The following is a 19,539-nucleotide window of genomic DNA, read 5'->3' on the forward strand; positions in this document are numbered from 1 at the left end:
GGAGAAGACTGTGCCTCGTTGGCAAACTTCTCCAAGATGTGGACAAGCTTTGACTTGTCTGTGCAAGAAAGTAAGCTACCGTCTTCTTTTTTTCTTCTTCTTTTTTTGGATACTGAATCGAGGCTCGTGAAAGAGCTAACATTTATTTCACAAACAAATCAACCAGACAAACAAAATATACAAAACGAGGGAGCGGAAGACAAGATGGGGAGAGAAGGGGAAGCACACAACCACAACATTTGAGAGCAGGGAGAAGTGTGGGAGGGAGAGGGCTTGGGGGCAGGAGGCGTGGGAAGGGGGGGGGGGGGAGGTATAAAACACAAGGGGACCGAAATTAGCGGGGGTAGAAAAGATCAAGGTTTTGGATGGGGGAGGATAAGAGATGGTGGTGAACAGCTGTTTTCAAGACCTGGAGGGTGGAGTGGGATTGAAGAGAGTGAGGGAGTTTGTTCCAGAGGCGGGAGAAAAGAGGAATGAAGGAGTGAAGGTGAGCAGAAAGTCTTGATTTTGGCAGTTTAACCATAAGAGGGTTGCAGGCAGATCTTGTGCGACCTGTAGGAATATTTGGGGGACAGAGCCCAGAGAGAGCTGGGGGGGCAAGGCCAGAGAGGAGTCGGTAGAAGACGGAAAGACCACCAACCTGCCTGCGGTGAGTGAGTGAAAGGCCCTTGGAGTTAGCTTCATCGCGGGAGATTCCAATGATTCTGAACGCTTTGGTTTCAACAGCGTGAAGACGAGCTAGGTGTGAGGCAGGAGCACCAGACCAGAGGGGAGAGCAGTATTCCATAGAGCTGCGGATGAAAGCCTTGTATGTGGTGAGGAGCTCAGGTGTGCCAAGGAAGGACTTCGCACGACGGAGGATGCCCAGTCGGCGACTGGCTTTGGAGGCCAGATTTGAAATGTGGTTTTCCCAGGAAAGATCATGGCAAATAGTGAGACCCAAAAGCTTGAGTGACAGAACTTATTGGAGAGGATTATTCAGAAAGTGGATGGGAGGGTTTTCCAGTCGGTCTTTTCGGAGAGACATCGTAAGAGTGTGAGATTTATCAGGATTGAAAGACATGTTCCATTTGTTTGCCCAGTCTGTGATTTTGTCCAGGTCTGCAGAGAGTGAGGAGGCTGCAGACTGCTGATCTGAGGGATGAGGAATGGAGCGACATAGAGTAGAGTCATCAGCAAAGAGATAGAGAGGATTTTCAAGAGAGTCAGAGAGATCATTGATGAAGACCAGAAAAAGCACAGGGCCCAGAACACTACCTTGGGGAACTCCAGCCTGAACAGGAAGAGGAGATGAGAGAAACCCATTCAGGGCCACACGTTGACTACGACCAGAGAGGAAGTCCGCCAGCCATGCGTGGAGATTTCCATGGATACCAAAGGAGGAGAGTTTGGTGAGCAGAGCAGGGTGCCAGACCGTATCAAAGGCACGTGAAATGTCAAGGGAGACAGCTCTAATTTCCTGTTTGGCGTTGAGGACCTCCATCCATTGTTGAGAAAGCAGAAGCAGCATGTCCAGAGTAGAGTGACCAGGTCTGAAACCAAATTGATGATCAGAGATCAAGCCATTGGAGAAGAGGAAAGATTTCATATCTGAAGCAATGATGGATTCCATGACTTTGCTGATAATTGGGAGAAGGCTGATTGGTCTGTAGTTGCTGGGATCTGTTTTTGCACCTTTTTTGTGCAAAGCGGTGATGTTGGCTGATTTCCAAGCAGATGGCAGATGACCTTGAGCAAAAGAGAGGGTGAAGAGAACAGAAAGAGGGAGTGAAAGAGCGGAAGAACATGATTTTAGGACCCGTGGGCTGATGCCGTCAGGACCAGTTGCAGAATCAGAGTCGAGGGTTGACAGAAACTTTTCCACCTTGTCAGGAGGAAAGGACACAGAGTCCAGGAGCAGCTGGGTACGACTGGATACGGTGGGTACAGAGAGGGATGGGTTTGGGACACAAGATTTAGAGGCAAACACAGAGTTGAGGCATTCAGCTTTTTCACGTGCGGAGTCAGCCGTTAAGCCATTTGAGGTGAGGGAGGGGATGGAGGGGGAACAAACACCAGAAACAGATTTGACCAGATGCCACCAGGATTTGGAAGAGGGAGACAGATAAGAGAGTTCGGTCTTGAGAACGGTGAGATATTGTTTCCTGGCTCTCCTGAGGGTGGACGCACACTTGTTTCGGGCTTTGTGAAAGGAAATGAGATTTCCTTCCGTTGGATTTGCTTTCCAGGAGACGAAAGCAAGTTGTTTCAGGGCAACAGCCTCACCACAAGATTCCGTGTACCATGGACGGGAGGAAGGGTATGACAAATGAAGACGAGATGGGATAAATCTGTGCATGAGAGAGAGCAATTTACTTTGAAAGAATTCCCAGGATGAGTTGATGTCAGAGGCGGTAGAGATGGGAGACCAGTCCAGATGATTGATGGCTGCTTGAAGACCGTGCCAGTTGGCCTGAGTGAAATGCCAGACTCGTTGATGCTGAGGAGGCTCTCTGAGAATGGTCAGAGAGATGTCCACTTTGACAAGGACATGATCAGATGAGCCGATTGGAACAGAAGAAGAGCAGCAGACATTTTCAGGGAAGTTAGTCATAACCAAATCCAGAAGAGAAGATGCTCCGTTGACTGAGATCCGGGTCGGGAAATTGACAGATTGTGTCAGTCCCAGTGAGTCGCAGAAGTCCTTTGCTGAAGAGCAATGGCTGGTGAGAGAGGTACCCACACCCAGCCAACTGGCATGGTGACAATTGAAATCACCACATATGAGGAAGAGAGAGTTGGGATGGGTAGATAGAAGTTGGTCCATATTATCAGACAGCGAGATGTAGATGGAGTCATCGCTGTTTGGTGGACGGTACAACACACATATGAACAAAAGGTGGGAGCGAAGGGGAAGCCGTAGCCAAAGGTATTCCTGGGGGTGAGGTGGAGAGAGGGCAGTGGAGGGCGAGTGAGGAAGAGAGTTTTTTATAAAGATAGCAACCCCACCTCCAGGACGAGGCTCAGGTCTATCATACCGGAGGAGGGAGTAACCTGGGAGAGATACCAAGGCATCAGAGACATCATGAAGGAGGAAAGTTTCTGTTAAGCAGATCACATCTGGTTTGTCAGAAGCAACCTGTATGGAGAGATCAGTCAAGTTTGAGCGAAGGCCCCGGATGTTTGAGGTCCATACCGTTAATGAAGAGGAAGGGGGAGCATCGGGTCCAGAACAGGGGGGGGGAGGGGTAGGGTAAGATGTGGAAGAGGAGGAAGAGGTAGGGAGAGCTGTTGAAGGTGTGTCAGAGATTTCAGAGATTTCAGAATAGCTTGGAGAAAGGGAAGAATGGGGCGGACAAAAGGTTTGATGGAGATTGGGTGAGGCACAGTGAGGTGTTATTTGAGGAGGGGGAAGAGCGAGGCAGAAGGTTGGGGGAGATGAAGGTGAAAGTTGGAAGGGGGAAAAAGCAGGGAGGATGCTTTGAGGAGGAGGGGTGAGAGGGGAGTCTAGGAGGGGAGGAGCGAGGGAGAGTCTCGGAGGGGAGGGGTGTGGGGGGAGTTTAGGAGGGAGGGGAGGGAAGGGGCAAGGGGGGAGATTTGAAAGGGATGGGTGATGGGGAGGATTTGGAGGGGAGGGGTGAGATTGGATTTTGAAAAGTGTATGATTCACGGGAAACGAACATTTTTTGCAAAATGAGTTTGAGACCTTCGAGTCAAAAATACGTTTGAGGACACTGAAGGAGGGGTGGAGTTCTGGATAGTTTAGGGAATGTAGAAAGGAGGAACTGTAAGAGATGGTATTATATATATTTTTTGGAATGAATAGATTTGGTGAGCAAGACGAAAGCATCCTTTTGTAGAAGAAGAAAAGGGTGTTATAATATATGAGAGAAAATAGTTGTTCAGGGGAGAGATTATACATTTCTAACCACGTGATCGCGTGATCGCGAACAACGTGAACGAAGAACGAACGAACAAATAAGAACAACAAAGAAACGAATAAGACCTGGGAAGGAAATATTTTTTTGGGTTTTTTTTTTTTTGAGTAGAGATATTAAACAAGGAGGTATGGGGTGAACGACTGGGACGAAACAGAGAACGAAAATAATTGCAGCGCATTCGACGAATCGCTGAGAGAAAAACAAAACCACAAGGTCGGAGACGGTGTCACAGTGAACTCAAAGTTGCCAATTGCGTCCTTTTGGTTCACATCCCTGCTGGATCTGGAGAGCACCATCAGTCTGCCATACAAATATTTGGTTTCTTTTAGATCCACTGTCTTGTCCCTAATCTTGATTGCTCGTGTTGCATTGCCAGACTTGTACATTCTGTTCTTCTCCTTCTTCACTGGCGCCCATCGGCTGACATCACCATTGATACATTCAGCAACAAACTCTTCATAGAGCTTCTGTCCTGTTTCATCAATATTCAGTATCTGTGGTACAAATTATTCTGGCACATAAGCATGGGTGACTACATTGAAGAGCTGGTTACCCTCAACTTCAAATGGATTCCCATGACTAAGTATGGCAGTCTTGATTCGGTCAATTGCATTGTGTTCACGCTTGATGACACTTGGAGAAAGGCCATGGTGCTCACTAATCTCACTTTCCTTGAGTCCAAACTGTCCCTTAAACTCGCAAGACAGACATGACAGTTCCGGTGCAGCCAAAAAGAATCGTTGTCTGGCATTTGCATTATTTGATATGCCAATCAGACCTGAGTGAACCTTCAGCAATCTGTTCAGATGCTCAACAGCGTGGTCTGCTCCGATCGATACAAATGGGATAGTATTCTTGGTGACTGAGATATTGCCTGCTTCGAGCTCCCTCCATGTCTCTGGATGGCTGGACTTCAGCGCATACATGTCAGATATGTACCTTGACCAGAGCTGCTTGTACTTGATTCTGTCCATGGCAAAAAATATCTTGCTGAGTTCTTCACCGGCTTGAAGATGAAGGTTTAAGTCAGCATTCCGTGAAACTGCAACGAAATGCAGAATCACCTCTACTCTGTGAAGGTAGTTCATCATGGCCTTAAACATGGCATTCTTTGAGCGGCTGGTCTCCCATTCATGAAGTCTCTCTACCAAGTTCGCATCGATGATGACTTGGAGCAGGCAGTTGCTGGCTTTCTTCACTGATTCAGCTTTCAGGGCTTTGTCATGTTCTCCACAAGTAGTTTGAACCTTATCTGTTGCAACAACGCACACTTCCTTGAGATGCGGATTGTTCTTGAAGAATTCTTCGATTGCCATTTCAGAGAGTGCCACATACGAGTATATGTGAGCTTGTAGCGAGCGTTTGTAATGGGTGCATTTCAGTATCTGTCTTGTAGTTGCAGATCCATAAACATCGGCTTCTGTCCAAGCATCATCTATGCCAGAGTTCTCTATGGATGCACCCAGACCTCTCAATGCAGCCATGACAATGTGCAGCTCTCCCAATCTGGGAACAATTATGCCTTTTAAGTCAGGCCGAGCATCCAGTAGCTGAACTACTTTCTCATAGAGGGCCAAATCACAAGAAATGACAGTTGGGTGATCTTTCCCAACAGCAAGCTCCTTCAATCTGCGACATTGCTCCAGCACAGTCATTAGTGTTGACCACTCATGTGCGACCTCGGGAAGTAGAGGCAGAGCTCCGACCTGCGTCACTGAGAACGAGCATGTTGGAAGGAGAGAGTTGTAGCCAGCCCAACATGGAGTTTTGTAAGATTCCCTTCTGTGTTTGTTCTGGAGAGAACCGACGCTAAGACCCAGCCCAGGTGTGTCAGCTGGTAGTGTTTGTCAACACCTGTCTTATTGACTGTGAACTCCTCCAGTCCATCTCTAGAACCTCTAACCGGGTTTGGCTTGTTACATGGTATAATGTCCGTATGGTACGGAGTAACAGTCAAGTTCTTTGCTTCTGTGATCTGTAGAGGGGGTGCTATTGTCTCTCCGGCACCATCTGACTTCTGAAACACTACTACAATGGTTCCATGGGTTGTGTTTTGCCATTAGGAGTATCCTCTTCAAAGTCGGTATTGTCAAAACCAAAGACCGGTAGTCGTCCTCGCTTGAGAATTGGTGGAACATACAATCCTTGAAACAGTGCAGTGTTTTGAACCACAGCATTTGCAATCGATGTCTCAAGAAGCAAGATATGTCTGTATGAAACACAGTACCCCAGTGCATTGAGAAGGTCCACCATCTTTTTGTTACTGGTGTCATGGTTGACAGCTAGAGCCATACCAATCACATTGGGATTTTTCCTTTGACGTTGCAGACGAAATACAGTGGATTCATTCTGTGGTTTGTACTTCGCCTGCCTCCTAGACTTGAGGCCATACATGATGGTTTGGCTTACAGTTAATACTGATCTGTCCACAACTGATGTCTGTGCTTCTGATTGCATCGCTTCCACTGGACCAAGCATTATCCAACGTACCATTGCCCTAAGCTCGCTGGGAACGTCCTGTTCACTGCTCGAAACTAGTATATATTCATCCTGCTGATCTTTGCTTGAGAAATTCTCGATACTCTTGCGAACCAGCAAAGCTGCTTTGTATATGGCATCCATATGGTCCATGGTATCATCATTTGTAATGCTAGCATTGACCATATCCTCCTCGCATGTCTCCAGTGAATAGAGAATAGCAGACTTCCGTCTGTTCTTTGGGAGCACTGACCTCAAATTTGGTAATGCCTGTAAGATTCTATCCTTCAGCCATTTCCTGCTGAATGTGGGCACGTGATGTACTAAGGCATCTATACCACCGAGAAGGTTAACATAAGTTGTCTCGATTTCCTCCATACATAGTTGAGTTTGCTGCTTGGTTAGGATGTCTACCAAGTTGATCAGTTCAATTAAACTCGCAACTTGTGTCATTGATACTCTTTCCTTCCCTCCTTTGGCATCGTGATCTCGTAGGACATGGAAGACATTTTTCGTCCAGCAAGATCTGTGGTACATAACGTCTATTGCATGTGCATCACTTGGTGCTATAGCAGTGTTCAATCGAGTCATAAACACAGGGTTCTGAGCAACCTCAACAGCGTCTCTCAGAGATTTGCCCGCAGTGTCACTCCGAACAATGTAAATAGGTTTACCATCGTTCCTCTGGCAAAAGAAACACAAAGCCTTGTCATAGGGTTCTGTGGAAGACCGAGTGAATGGTGTGGAGGAGCTTGATAACTCCACACATACATCGGACCTTTTCCTCTGCGACCTGGCCCTTTGTCGATATGCGATCCTGATGAAAGTGCCTGATCATAACGAACCCTGGCCCAATGAATTTGATCCTTGTTAGTTAAGTTAGAATAGCATTTTCGGTGCCAGACAGCATTCTTCATTTGCAACAGTTCAACTGACGTCCCGTCTAGTCGTTTATGAATCTGTACATAATCAGCGTCCTGTAAAGTGGATCGCTCCTGTATTGTCTCTATCAAACGGCGGAATGACTTGACTTTTGGTTGCAACACCAAGGCTCCTTTCTGGGAAGAATCATCTTGGCACAGAACGCATTTTGACCAGTTCATTGATTCTTTCACCTGGCAGGGATCCGCGCCACTCAGTGGTACCTCATCCATCCTGTCGTTGGTCCTGCAAATATAATAAAAATTCATTAGCTCAAAACAGAAAATCCATGTTTCAGATTTTTACCCCAAAAGCGTTTTTACCCCAAAACTACTGTTACCATGGCAACCAACAGTTAAAATGCAACATTTCATTATCTTATAAAATCCATTGTTAGCTATTTAAGTGTAATCCATCATCAGTTGGTTATCTTGTATTGTTTAAGAATTCTTTAAATTTAAATTTAGAAAAAAGTGATTTTCACCCCAAATCTGCTGTTTCCATGGCAACCAACAGATTGAAAAAAATCTGAAACATCATTTTTTAAATTTAAATAGATCCTAAACTTCTCAAAAATCTATAGGTTTGCTACTCTCCAAGAAATTCCGGCGAAATGACACAAGGAACCTGACTAACCCCCACCCCCCCCCCCCCCCCCACTCCTCTCTGTCTCTCTCTCTGTCTCTCTTTCTGTCTCTCTCCCCCACCCCTCTCCCTCACTCTCCCTCCCCTTCTTTCTCTCTCTCCCTCACCCCTCTCTCTCCCCCACCCCGATCTCTCTCTCTCCTCCACCCCGATCTCTCTCTCTCCTCCACCCCGATCTCTCTCTCTCCTCCACCCCGATCTCTCTCTCTCCCCCACCCCGATCTCTCTCTCCCCCCCACCCGGCTCTCTCTCTCTCCTCCACCCCGATCTCTCTCTCTCCCCCACTCCGATCTCTCTCTCTCTCTCCCCCACCCCAATCTCTCTCTCTCTCCCCCACCCCGATCTCTCTCTCTCTCTCTCTCCCCCCTCTCCTCTCCTCTCTCCCTCCCACCCATATCAAGCCAATGAAGCCTTTGTCCTCCCTGTGTGAAGTGGGGCCATCGCCGTGAAATATAAAACACACAGGAAATAGTACATTGTGCCGAGGCGCGGCGGTGATGGTCATGGTTAACCCTCGGCCAGGCAAAGATCCCCGGAGGGTTTAACAGCACGGTGAAGTCTGCATGGCGATTGTGTACGTTGCTCTAGTGGGGATGGTCACCTCAGTGAGGATGGTCACCCAAGCCTAGAGGTAGAGATCTAACCAGTGACATTCATTTTGAGGCCACTCTGATTGGACCTTTGTGATTATTATCTGGTGTTCCTCCCCGTTTATAATCTTTTATTTAGCGCAGTGTATTATTCTACCAAAACGAAACCATGAGTGTATTTTGAAGTGACATTATAATTTTGTTGCACAATGTGGCAATTGAGTGGTCATTCGATGTACATTATGCTGTATTATTACTTGGAAAATCGAAGATTTTTCAAGTATATTGGTCGGTTCCGTTTGTGGTTCTGTCTGTTTGTCACCGGCCTACAGGTCACAATTCTAAACCGATCGTCACGAAACTTCACCACGTTGTTTAAGTCGCCCAATTGAGAAGCCTATTGATTTTGAGGTCAAAGGTCATCTGGAGGTCAAATTTCTAAAATCGCCATTTTAAATCCGATTGACTTGAAAATTGAATATCATTTGTATATCGAGTCACTAAATTGGGCAACATACTATTTTTGAGGTCAAAGGTCAACCTAAGGTAAAAAATTTAAAATCATCAATTTTCATCTAAAAAGCTGTCAATTCTCAACCGATTGACTTGAAAATTGAACAGCATTTGCATATTGAGTCACTAAATTGCGAAATATACTATTTTTTAGGTCAAAAAGTCAAAGGTCAACTCAAGGTCAAACTTCCAAAATAATCACTTTTTATCTGAATAAAAAGCATCAATTTTCATCTGATTGACTTGAAAATTGAACAGCATTTGCACATTGAGTCACTAAATAGGGGAACCAACTATTTTTGAGGTCAAAAGGTCAAAGATCAACTCAAGGTCAACCTTCCAAAATCATCATTTTTCATCTGAAAAATCGTCACATTTCTTCCTATTGACCTCAGCTTTGATCAAGATTGTCAATTTTAATCTTGATGAAATGGACAATTTGCTGTATCAATGGAATTTTTTTTCTTGGGGAGGGGGGGGGGGGCGGGGTGTATTTTGCAAGTATCGTGCTCCGCATGACATCTTCTTATGTTTATTGTCGGTATTTAGTGTTGGCATAAATGTTTCCTCTTCAGGAGCAACAACAAACAACAACATGCATTTTAAGGCCATTTTCCCTGCTAGAGCGGGGGTTAGCCAAAGGAGCATGGACTTTAAAAAATACAATACTTTATTTCATGAAGGTTTTCACTTTTCACAAAATATAATTCGTGAAAATCTTCACTGTTTTGTGTACATTGTCAAGGTTCGTGGAAGAGATAGAATTAGAACACAGAAGGGAGCAGGACGCAACATAACTAAAGTAACAGCAGGAGTGGAAGGGAGAAATGCCAACAGCAGGGCGGAGGAAGAAAAAGACAGAGACGGACAAACAAGACATGCGGGTAATGATGAAAGGTAAAGGACCATGCAAAAGGTGGACAAGATGGATACATAAGCAAATTTTTGGGAGTGGTGGTGGTTGTTTCAGAGGTGTAAAATAGATCTTGACAAGGCCTTTTCTACGTCTACCTCCTCAACATCATTTATTTTTCCATCCTTGCTTCCGAAAATCAAAATACAGGGTGTCCCCGCTTAACATCGTCCCAGTTAAAGTTGTTTCGTTGTAACATCTATACGAATTAAAGTCGTGGCCAAAAATATTGGCACCCTTGCACTTTTTTCAAATAATGCACCATTTCTTCCAGAAAATTGTTGAAATAAAAAAAACATTTTGGTATCCACATATGTATTTCTTTGGTTTGCAGTGGAACCAAACAAAAAAAAAGCTGAAAATATTATTAAATCTTGCTTATTCCACACAGAAATCCTAAAATAGCCCGGAAAATATTATTGGCACCATTTAGAAGTTGTTAGAAATAGATTTCAAGCAGGTAATTCTCCTTTACTTTGGAATTGAACTCACCTGTGTTGAGTTGCAGGTGCCTGCAATATAAAAATCACATTCAACCAGTTTGAATGGAGAAAAGGAGTCATTATGATGTTTTGCGTTATTGTTTGCACTGCAACGAGCATGGAGAAAAGAAAGAAAACCAGAGAATTGTCCGAGGAGGTCAGACACAAGATTGTAGCCAAGCATGGACAATCTCAAGGCTGCAAGCCCATCTCCAGAGACCTTGATGTTCCTGTGTCCACCGTACATAGTTATGAGGAAGTTTTAGGCCCATGGCACTGCAGCCAACCTCACTGGACGTCGCCGCAAGAGAAAACTTGATCGAAGATTGCAGCGAAGGATTGTTCCAATGATGGAGAAAGCACCTCGATCATCTGCCAAACAGATTCAAGCTGACCTTCAGACACTAGGCTCGACAGTTTCAACTCCCACCATCCATCGCCAACTCAACTAGATGGTCTTCACAGAATACTTACCCTGCACAGTCAACTTGTTGCGAGCAAACTCGTCTGTTTTTGAACATTTTAAAAATTTAATCCAATATGGCTGCCAAACCACGTGAGCAACAACAACAACAACAGGCATTTTAAGGCCATTTTCCCTGCAAGAGTGGGGGTTAGCCTTGCCGTCCCCTTGACAATCTTCTCCATTTTGCCCTATTTTCTGCATCTCCCCTTGTTAACCCCCTTGCCCGCATTTCTTCTTCGACCATCTTTAGCGAAGTCTTTCTCGGTCTTCCCCGTCCTCTACTTCCTTATACATTCATTTCCATCACTCTTCTCAACTAGTCACTTTCCTCCTTCCTCAACACATGACCAAACCATCTCAAACTGTTTCTCTTCACAGCATCCATCACAGGCTCTATTCCCATCATCTTTCGCAATTCATTATTTGTCTTCCTCTCTCTCAACGATACTCCGCACATCCGTCGAACCATTCGCATTTCCACCCTTTCCAACCTTCGTTGCTGCTCTACGTTCATTACCCATGTCTCGCTCCCATAAATCATAACACTTCTCACACATGCAGCATACACCTTTCCCTTCAGCTTCAACGACACTCCCCTCATCATCAGCACGCCACTCAGTTCCCGAAACTTCTTCCATGCACATCTCACTCGAGCAACCGTTGCCGAGTCTGATCCACCTTCTCCATTCAGCATGTCTCCGAGGTAGAAAAATGTTTTCACACCTTCCAGCTTCACGCCGTCTCCAAGATCCAACTCAACATTTCCTCCATCTGCAGCTCCCTCTGTGCACACCTTACATTTGAATGTAGCTGCCACACTGGTTAATGACCCTCTCAGACCACTACATTTTTGATGAACCCACTCAGCGCACATTGTACATTGAATGGAGTTCACTCCGACACCCTTCCTACACACAGCACAGGGCCACTTCCCAGTTCTTTCCACCTCACCACATGCTTTACCACTTGCCATCACCTTCGTCTTTCCGATATTCACCTTCAGACCTTTTGTCTCCATACATTCCTTCCACGTGTTCATCTTTTCCTTCAGTCCATCCATACTTTCCGCAATCAACACCAGATCATCTGCATACAACAACTCCCACGGTAAACCCTCCTTTACGTTCTGAGCCAGCACCTCCATCACAGCTAGAAATAGTAGTGGACTTAGTACCGACCCCTGATGCACTCCCACCTTCACCTCAAACTCACCACTGTTCCCGTCCTTCGTCCTTACAGCTGTGCGTGCTCTTTAGTACATTGCCATCACTACTCTGATCAACCATTCCTCCACTCCTAACTTCCTCAATGCCCATGTCAATACTTTGCGTGGTACCCTATCGAATGCTTTCTCCAGATCAACAAACCCAAGAAACAACTTCTTCCTCTTCTCCATGTACTTCTCCTGCAACTGCCTCACAATGAAAAGCGCGTCTGTCGTTCCTCTTCCTGGCATGAATCCAAACTGCATTTCGTCGATCTTCACTTTCTTCCTTATCCTCCTCTCCAACACCCTTTCCAATACCTTCATTCCATGCTCCAATAACTTTATCGCTCGGTACGAGCCACACTCCAGAGGGTCACCTTTCCCCTTGTATAGAGGGACGAGGGTACTCAGTTCCCAATCCACTGGAATGCGGCCTTCTTTCACCACCAGATTACAGATCTCTGTCATTCTCTTCACACCCCAACTTCCTGCTGCCTTCAACATATCTCCCACAACTCCCGTCGGCCCTCCCGCTTTTCTACCCTTCATTGCTTTTATCGCTTCCTCAACTTCCTTCTCAGTTATCTTCTCTGCCGGTCCTAAAACTGGGTTACTCTCTATGTTGCCATCCCATTCATTCTCTGTATTCAACAGCATTTCCATATATCTTTTCCATCTTCCTTTAATTCCATCTGGGTCGACAACGATTTGTCCCACTTCATCCTTCAAGCAACTCACCCCCATCACATCACACCTCTCTTTCGCTGTCTGCTTTGCAATCCTGAATACTGCTTTCTGACCCTCTTCCGAATCCAAGCGTTCTCCGAACATTTTCCTACATGCCTCCTGCGCCTTTGCTACCTCTTTCTTTGCAGCCTTCTTGGCTGCCTTATAACTTTCATGCTCTGCTGTTTCTGCTCCCATACCCTTCGCCTTCTGCCACTCCTTGAACTTCTTCCTCTTCTCGTCAATCCTCTTTCCAACTTCATCATCCCACCACCATGTTTCCGAGTGCCTCGGTGGTCCTTTTGTCCATCCACATACCTCACCAACGGCTCCCAACAGACTAGCTTTCATCGACATCCAACCACTTTCAAGCTCAACCACATCATCCTCGACCCTACTCAGCCTCTCTTTTAATGCCTCCCTTACTGTCACCTCTTTCAACCTCCACACCTTCATTCTCGGTTGGTACTTCACCCGCCGAGCTCTCCTCGCACCTTTCACCCTTACGTCGCAGACAACCAAGTGGTGCTGTGAAACAGCCTCCTCCCCCGGGATCACCTTTGTGTCCCGGAGGTGACCCCTATCTCGCCTACGCACCATCAAGTAGTCAACGGTCGTCGTCGACCCACCTGACGTGTATGTAACAAGCTTATTATCCTCTTTCTGGAACTGAGTATTACAAATCAACAAATCAGCTCCATCAGCAAACTCCAAAATCCTTTCACCTTCTCCATTTCTCACACCATATCCGTAACCCCCATGAACTCCGTCAAAACCATCCATACTCCTTCCCACGTGTCCATTTAGGTCTCCTCCTACCACAACAACTTCCTCATCTTTCACGTTTTCCATCAGCTTCTCTCTCGCACACCAGAACTTGTCCTTCTCTTCATCGCTTCGACCAACCTGCGGAGCATATCCCGAGATGACGTTCACCAAGAGCTTTCCAATCATCATTTTCACCATCATCAACCTATCACTCACTCTCGTCACACTCACCACACTGTCTACAAACTCCTCAGAAAACAGGACACCAACACCATTCACGCCCTCCAGGCACCCTTGCCACACAAACTTGTATTTCTGTCCCTGCCTACCCTTCACCATTCTCACACCACTTCCCTTCCATCTTGTCTCCTGCACACAACATATGTCCACTCTTCTTCTGACCAATACTTCCACCACTTCTCCTGATCTCCCTGTCATTGTCCCTACATTCCATGTCCCAAACCTCAGAAACCGATCTCCACTTCGGGCTGTACCCTGCCCATATGTACTTGTAATTGTCATGCTTCCCTTTTTGAGGCAATGTTTTTATGGCCGGATGCCCTTCCTGACGCCAACCCTCTTAGTCGTCTTTTACGACACGCAGGGATACGGTGTACCTATTCTTATCCAGGGTACACACCGGGAAACGTTTAAAACATGGAAATTCTGAGGGGGGGGGGGGGGGGCGGGGTCAAGGGAAAGATAAAATGAAAATAAACCCCTTCAGCCGGCACTTAGCTTGGCGTCCCAAAGAGTACTTTCAGGAGCTTGGCGGCTGTTGAAACTGGGTTAGCCACTCATGCGGGAAGTGGTCCAAAATGGCGGTGTCGAACACCGCGCGTCGAAGACACAACAAGCGTGAGGCGAGCACATTAGACGGCCTCCTTTCGATTCTCTACCGTCAAGCCCAATGCGGCCTTCAGCTTCCAAGAGCCCAGCAGTTGTCCAAAACCTCGTGTGGGTTAATCGAGATCAACGTTCGTATCTTTCCGGAGCCGTACAATTCCTGGAATTAACGTTTTTGAGCATCCAATGACCGTGCTCTCAGTCCGTGGTGAGAAGGAAGCAAGGCCGCGTCGCGAGCTCCGGAAAGATACGACATATATAAATATCACGTCCCATGAAAATCAAATTTTTGTACAGCTGAATGACCTTGCTCCTGAGAGGATTGGCCATGGCTGGTCAGGTGACTTCAGGACAGCCAATATTACTGCAAGGTCATAGAGGATGAACGAGGGGTGGGATTCAACTTCAAAAAGCTTGCATCGGATCTTTTCTTTCGATTTCTTTCTTGCTCGATTCCTCGTTTGGTAGCGCGACCCATATGTCCTTCATGATGTCCTTTAAAACAATAAGTTTCCTGTTTGGTGGAATAGTTTACAGGAATGTGTACTCGCCTTTTGAGTTATCTATAAATGTGGGTTTGAATCACTTTTCCTTCCGTGTGCCGTGCATGGCTGCATGTTGCATCACTTACTGGGGGCACTGTGCCACAGATACAGGCCCTGCCGTAGATGAAGGCAATTTTTAATTTGTTCATGAAGCCAACAAGAGCTCGCCTGGTCATCATGAAGGACGCCATGTAAAACTTAACGTCCACCAAGTAAGGCCAGCAGACGGGACACCCGTTTAATGTGAACCCAGAGAACAGTATACACATTTATGAATAACCCTTCCTGCGAAATACGGGGATGAGAGTTTATAATTTCGTCGGAATTCGAAACAAGGTGAGACAGCTCAGAGGTGAGTGTGTACCTCAAGGCATTTCAATTCTCGACTTTGGTTTTTCACATACAGGGCGATGCTTCAGTCTGTGCATCGTCCATTGGATGGACCTAAAACTGGACGACTCATTTGCCAGCTCCGGCATTGGTCAACGTTACAAAATCCCATTGTGTCTTTTGCAAAGAGTCGCCATATCTCCAGCACCCTGAAAAAAAAAACAAATTCCCACCACCTTCAGTCGAGTATCCTGTGACGGAGTGATGATCTGGCACAGCCTGCTTCTCACCTTGAAATGTTTCTCAACTCAAGCACTCCACCCAGCCTTCGCCAGCCCTCTCAAAGCTGGTAGGTTCACCCTGAATACAACTTACTTTTATCTACTTTGCCCACACACTCTTGTGTGGCTAACCCCCGCTCTTGCAGGGAAAATGGCCTTAAAATGCATGTTGTTGTTGTGTTTGTTGTTGTTGTGTGTGTGCCCACACACGTTTATTGAAGATATGCTATTTTTACCTGCAACAGTTGCAGGTCTACAAGATGTTGTGGTTCTTGTTGGGGGTGGATTTTTTTAAATGTGTACCCATTGGTTGGACAGCTGCCGGGCCCCACCCACATTTGTCGCTTGACTCCACCCACCATGGCACCAAGACAAAACAATATAGCCACCATCTTGGTTTTCTGGTGGGCCGAAGACATCAGGCCTTTGGTGATCAGATTACACAGTGCCCAGATTTGTTGCGTCAGATTTCCATTGGCTTTGTTTGGGCCGAGTGTTATTCACGATAAAGGACTCCGAAAAAGCTAATCATATGTCGAATCCAAAAATTATCAGCAAGGTTTAATCAAGATACGTCAAAGGTAGGCGCCTCCATAAAAAAATAGCGTTACATAATATTTGAACGGCCCCATATTGGGGTTAAGCAATCCGTGACCGTGTGAGTCAGCTCGTTCTGATATTACAATGGCGAGGCTGACATGGATAAGAGGTATCAAGTTAATTTTGTTAATAGCACATTAAATGTGTGTTTCCCAATCGGTCCGTTACTGGATTTCGTCACAGATTGTGACCACAGTGTGGTCATTCTTGTTTATTTAATTAATATCAAACAACTGAACACCAATCCAACCAAATTCAAATCTTCACCCAACGTAATACACTACGACACAGTTAGCCAGGTCGCGAGGCTTGGTTTGGATTGCCCTTACGGAGGAGACAGTTTCAAGGAATAGAGTAAGAGACATCAGCCTGGCTAGGAATAGCACACAGCCTTATCTGTCCCCGTGTACACGTCACAAACTGGCTAGGAACAGCACACAGCCTTATCTGTCCCCGTATACACATCACATACTGGCTAGGAAGAGCACACAGCCTTATCTGTCCCCGTGTACACATCACATACTGGCTAGGAATAGCACACAGCTTTATCTGTCCCCGTGTACACGTAACATACTGGCTAGGACTAGCACACAGCTTTATCTGTCCTCACGTACACATCACATACTGGCTAGGAATAACACACAGCTTTATCTGTCCCCATGTACACGTCATATACTGGCTAGGAATAACACACAGCTTTATCTGTCCCCATGTACACGTCATATACTGGCTAGGAATAGCACACAGCCTTATCTGTTCCTGTGTACACGTCACATACTGGCTAGGAAGAGCACACAGCCTTATCTGTCCCCATGTACACGTCACATACTGGCTAGGAATAGCACACAGCATTATCTGTCCTCGCGTACACGTCACATACTGGCTAGGAATAGCACACAGCCTTATCTATCCCCGTGTACACGTCACATACTGGCTAGGAATAGCACACAGCCTTATCTGTCCCCGTGTACACGTCACATACTGGCTAGGAAGAGCACACAGCCTTATCTGTCCCCATGTACACGTCACATACTGGCTAGGAATAGCACACAGCATTATCTGTCCTCGCGTACACGTCACATACTGGCTAGGAATAGCACACAGCCTTATCTATCCCCGTGTACACGTCACATACTGGCTAGGAATAGCACACAGCCTTATCTATCCCCGTGTACACGTCACATACTGGCTAGGAAGAGCACACAGCCTTATCTGTCCCCATGTACACGTCACATACTGGCTAGGAATAGCACACAGCATTATCTGTCCTCGCGTACACGTCACATACTGGCTAGGAATAGCACACAGCCTTATCTATCCCCGTGTACACGTCACATACTGGCTAGGAATAGCACACAGCTTTATCTGTCCCCGTGTACACGTCACATACTGGCTAGGAATAGCACACAGCCTTATCTGTCCCCGTGTACACGTCACATACTGGCTAGGATGAGCTACTGCTCGGTAGTCTTGGATGCAGACGTCGGCAAGAAATTAAGGTCCAACAAGGCAAGCTGCAAAGACAGGAAAGGTCAGGACGTGGTGGCCCAACAATTAGTAATTACCGGGCATCAAATTCGTGTATGAATTGAACACAACATGCAGACAATAATATTAATAACGAATCTTTGTTATTAGATTAGACGGATCTCCCGCTCAGGGAACGTCGTGCAGGTCGAAAGTTATGTTCACTTTCTAATGACCAATAGCCCCTGCACATGCAGACTGTATGGAATGGGTAGAGCAAGCAAGGCTCCCAATGACAATGTAAGGAAAAACTACGAGCAAGCACACACAACCAGTCATTGTAATGAACACATTAATACAACATCTCAAGCCAAGCGCCTAATCCCCTGTCGCTGTAGTTCGCACAGTGAAGCAGTGACACAGCACTACCAAACCGAGACCCCTCGCCTTGAGACAGTCCAACAACTCCTCGCACTTTCCCAGACTCGGGCTCTTCTTTCCCCACTCTCCCTTCAAAAGGTCGTACGTGCTCATCACCTCAACAATCTTACAATCGGCCATGCTTTTGCATTCTGTCAATGTAACGAACTCAAGCAGACTCCATCGTGCCGGAAGTGGAAAGCGCGTTTATTGACGCGGTGATGATTCACTCGTGTCTGACGAATAAGCGCGTCCGATAAACCACAACAACAATGCAAATACAAGTCAGAATAATACGTTACATCCTCCTTTCTTTCAAGGAAGCCACTTTAAAGGAAACCAGCAAAGCAAATAACTCTATAAAGTAAAACTTACACTGAATTAATTAGCAAACAGCATCACATTCAGATCACGTGAATCAATTGATTTAAATTTAAAGATCCAGACGTCTGGGAGGGTTAACCGCTCTGCCGCTCCTTGTGATGAACTTGGTATTTCTGGGAGATGCAGTGGCTCGAGGCGATGACACTGTTGGGAGACTTTGGGATTCAGATGCTTGCTCACTTGGACTTGGGGACTTGCAGCAGTTCCCCACTGGGGTGTCCTGTTGAGTGGTGGGATCAGGGAAGTCCCTCATGTCCTGGGAAGAGTAAAAGCGAGAGAGTGGCTGACTTCCCACCGGGCCAACATTGGCTGAATGAGGCACTCTGCGGAGATGGAGCCTGTTACGCCGGTACACATTGTTTGGGGTCCTCAGCAAATATGACCGGGGGCTGTTGTGGCGCGCCTCAACTACAGCCGGAATCCAATGCCTGGCCTCCGGGTTTGGCAACATCCTAACACTGTCTCCCGGCTGGAGCGGTGGCAAATCTGACATAGATGGCTTGTCATGATAGTATTTTTGTTTCTCCTTCTGTGTGTCAAGGCGTGATCTCACAAGGTGATGGTCATACCGCGCAGGCATGAGAAGAGTGCGGTTGCAAGGCAGTGTGTTTCTGGGGCGTCTTCCCATTAGGAGCTGAGCCGGGGACAAGTTTATTCCTTCAAGTGGAGTGGTGCGGTAGTCTAGCAGGGCTAAGTACTTATCTGCTGACTTCTTCCAGAGCCTTTTCACTGTCTGGATCGCTCTTTCTGCCTCTCCATTGGCACGTTGGTGCTTGGGGGACACAATGTCGTGAGTTATGCCATATTCTTTGCAAAACTGAGAAAATTCCTCTGACGTGTACTGACTTCCGGAATCGCTTCGCAGCTTCTCTGGAATACCATGTCGACAAAACTGCTGCTTGAGAGCTTCGATTACAGAGCGAGCTGTAATGTCCTTGAGGCAATCCACCTCCACAAACTTGGAGTAATAATCGACCGTGAGCAAATACTGCTTTGATTCGAAGTCAAAAACGTCGCTTCCAACTTCGATGAATGGA

General features: G+C 46.4%; 1 long non-coding RNA gene across 1 annotated transcript; it reads right to left on the minus strand.

Annotated features, from left to right (window-relative positions):
- Positions 1-9,256: 9,256 nt before the first annotated feature.
- LOC137419383 (uncharacterized) lies at positions 9,257-18,270 on the minus strand. The gene is made up of 3 exons (XR_013624745.1): positions 18,139-18,270; positions 17,673-17,745; positions 9,257-10,834 (listed from the first exon to the last, which is right to left on the minus strand). It is a non-coding gene; the product is annotated as an uncharacterized LOC137419383 (long non-coding RNA).
- Between the last annotated feature and the right edge of the window lie 1,269 nt (positions 18,271-19,539).

Source organism: Myxine glutinosa, chromosome 1 (assembly GCF_964187855.1).
Source record: "Myxine glutinosa chromosome 1, kmMyxGlut1.1, whole genome shotgun sequence".
In the NCBI taxonomy this organism is placed as follows: Eukaryota; Metazoa; Chordata; class Myxini; order Myxiniformes; family Myxinidae; genus Myxine; species Myxine glutinosa.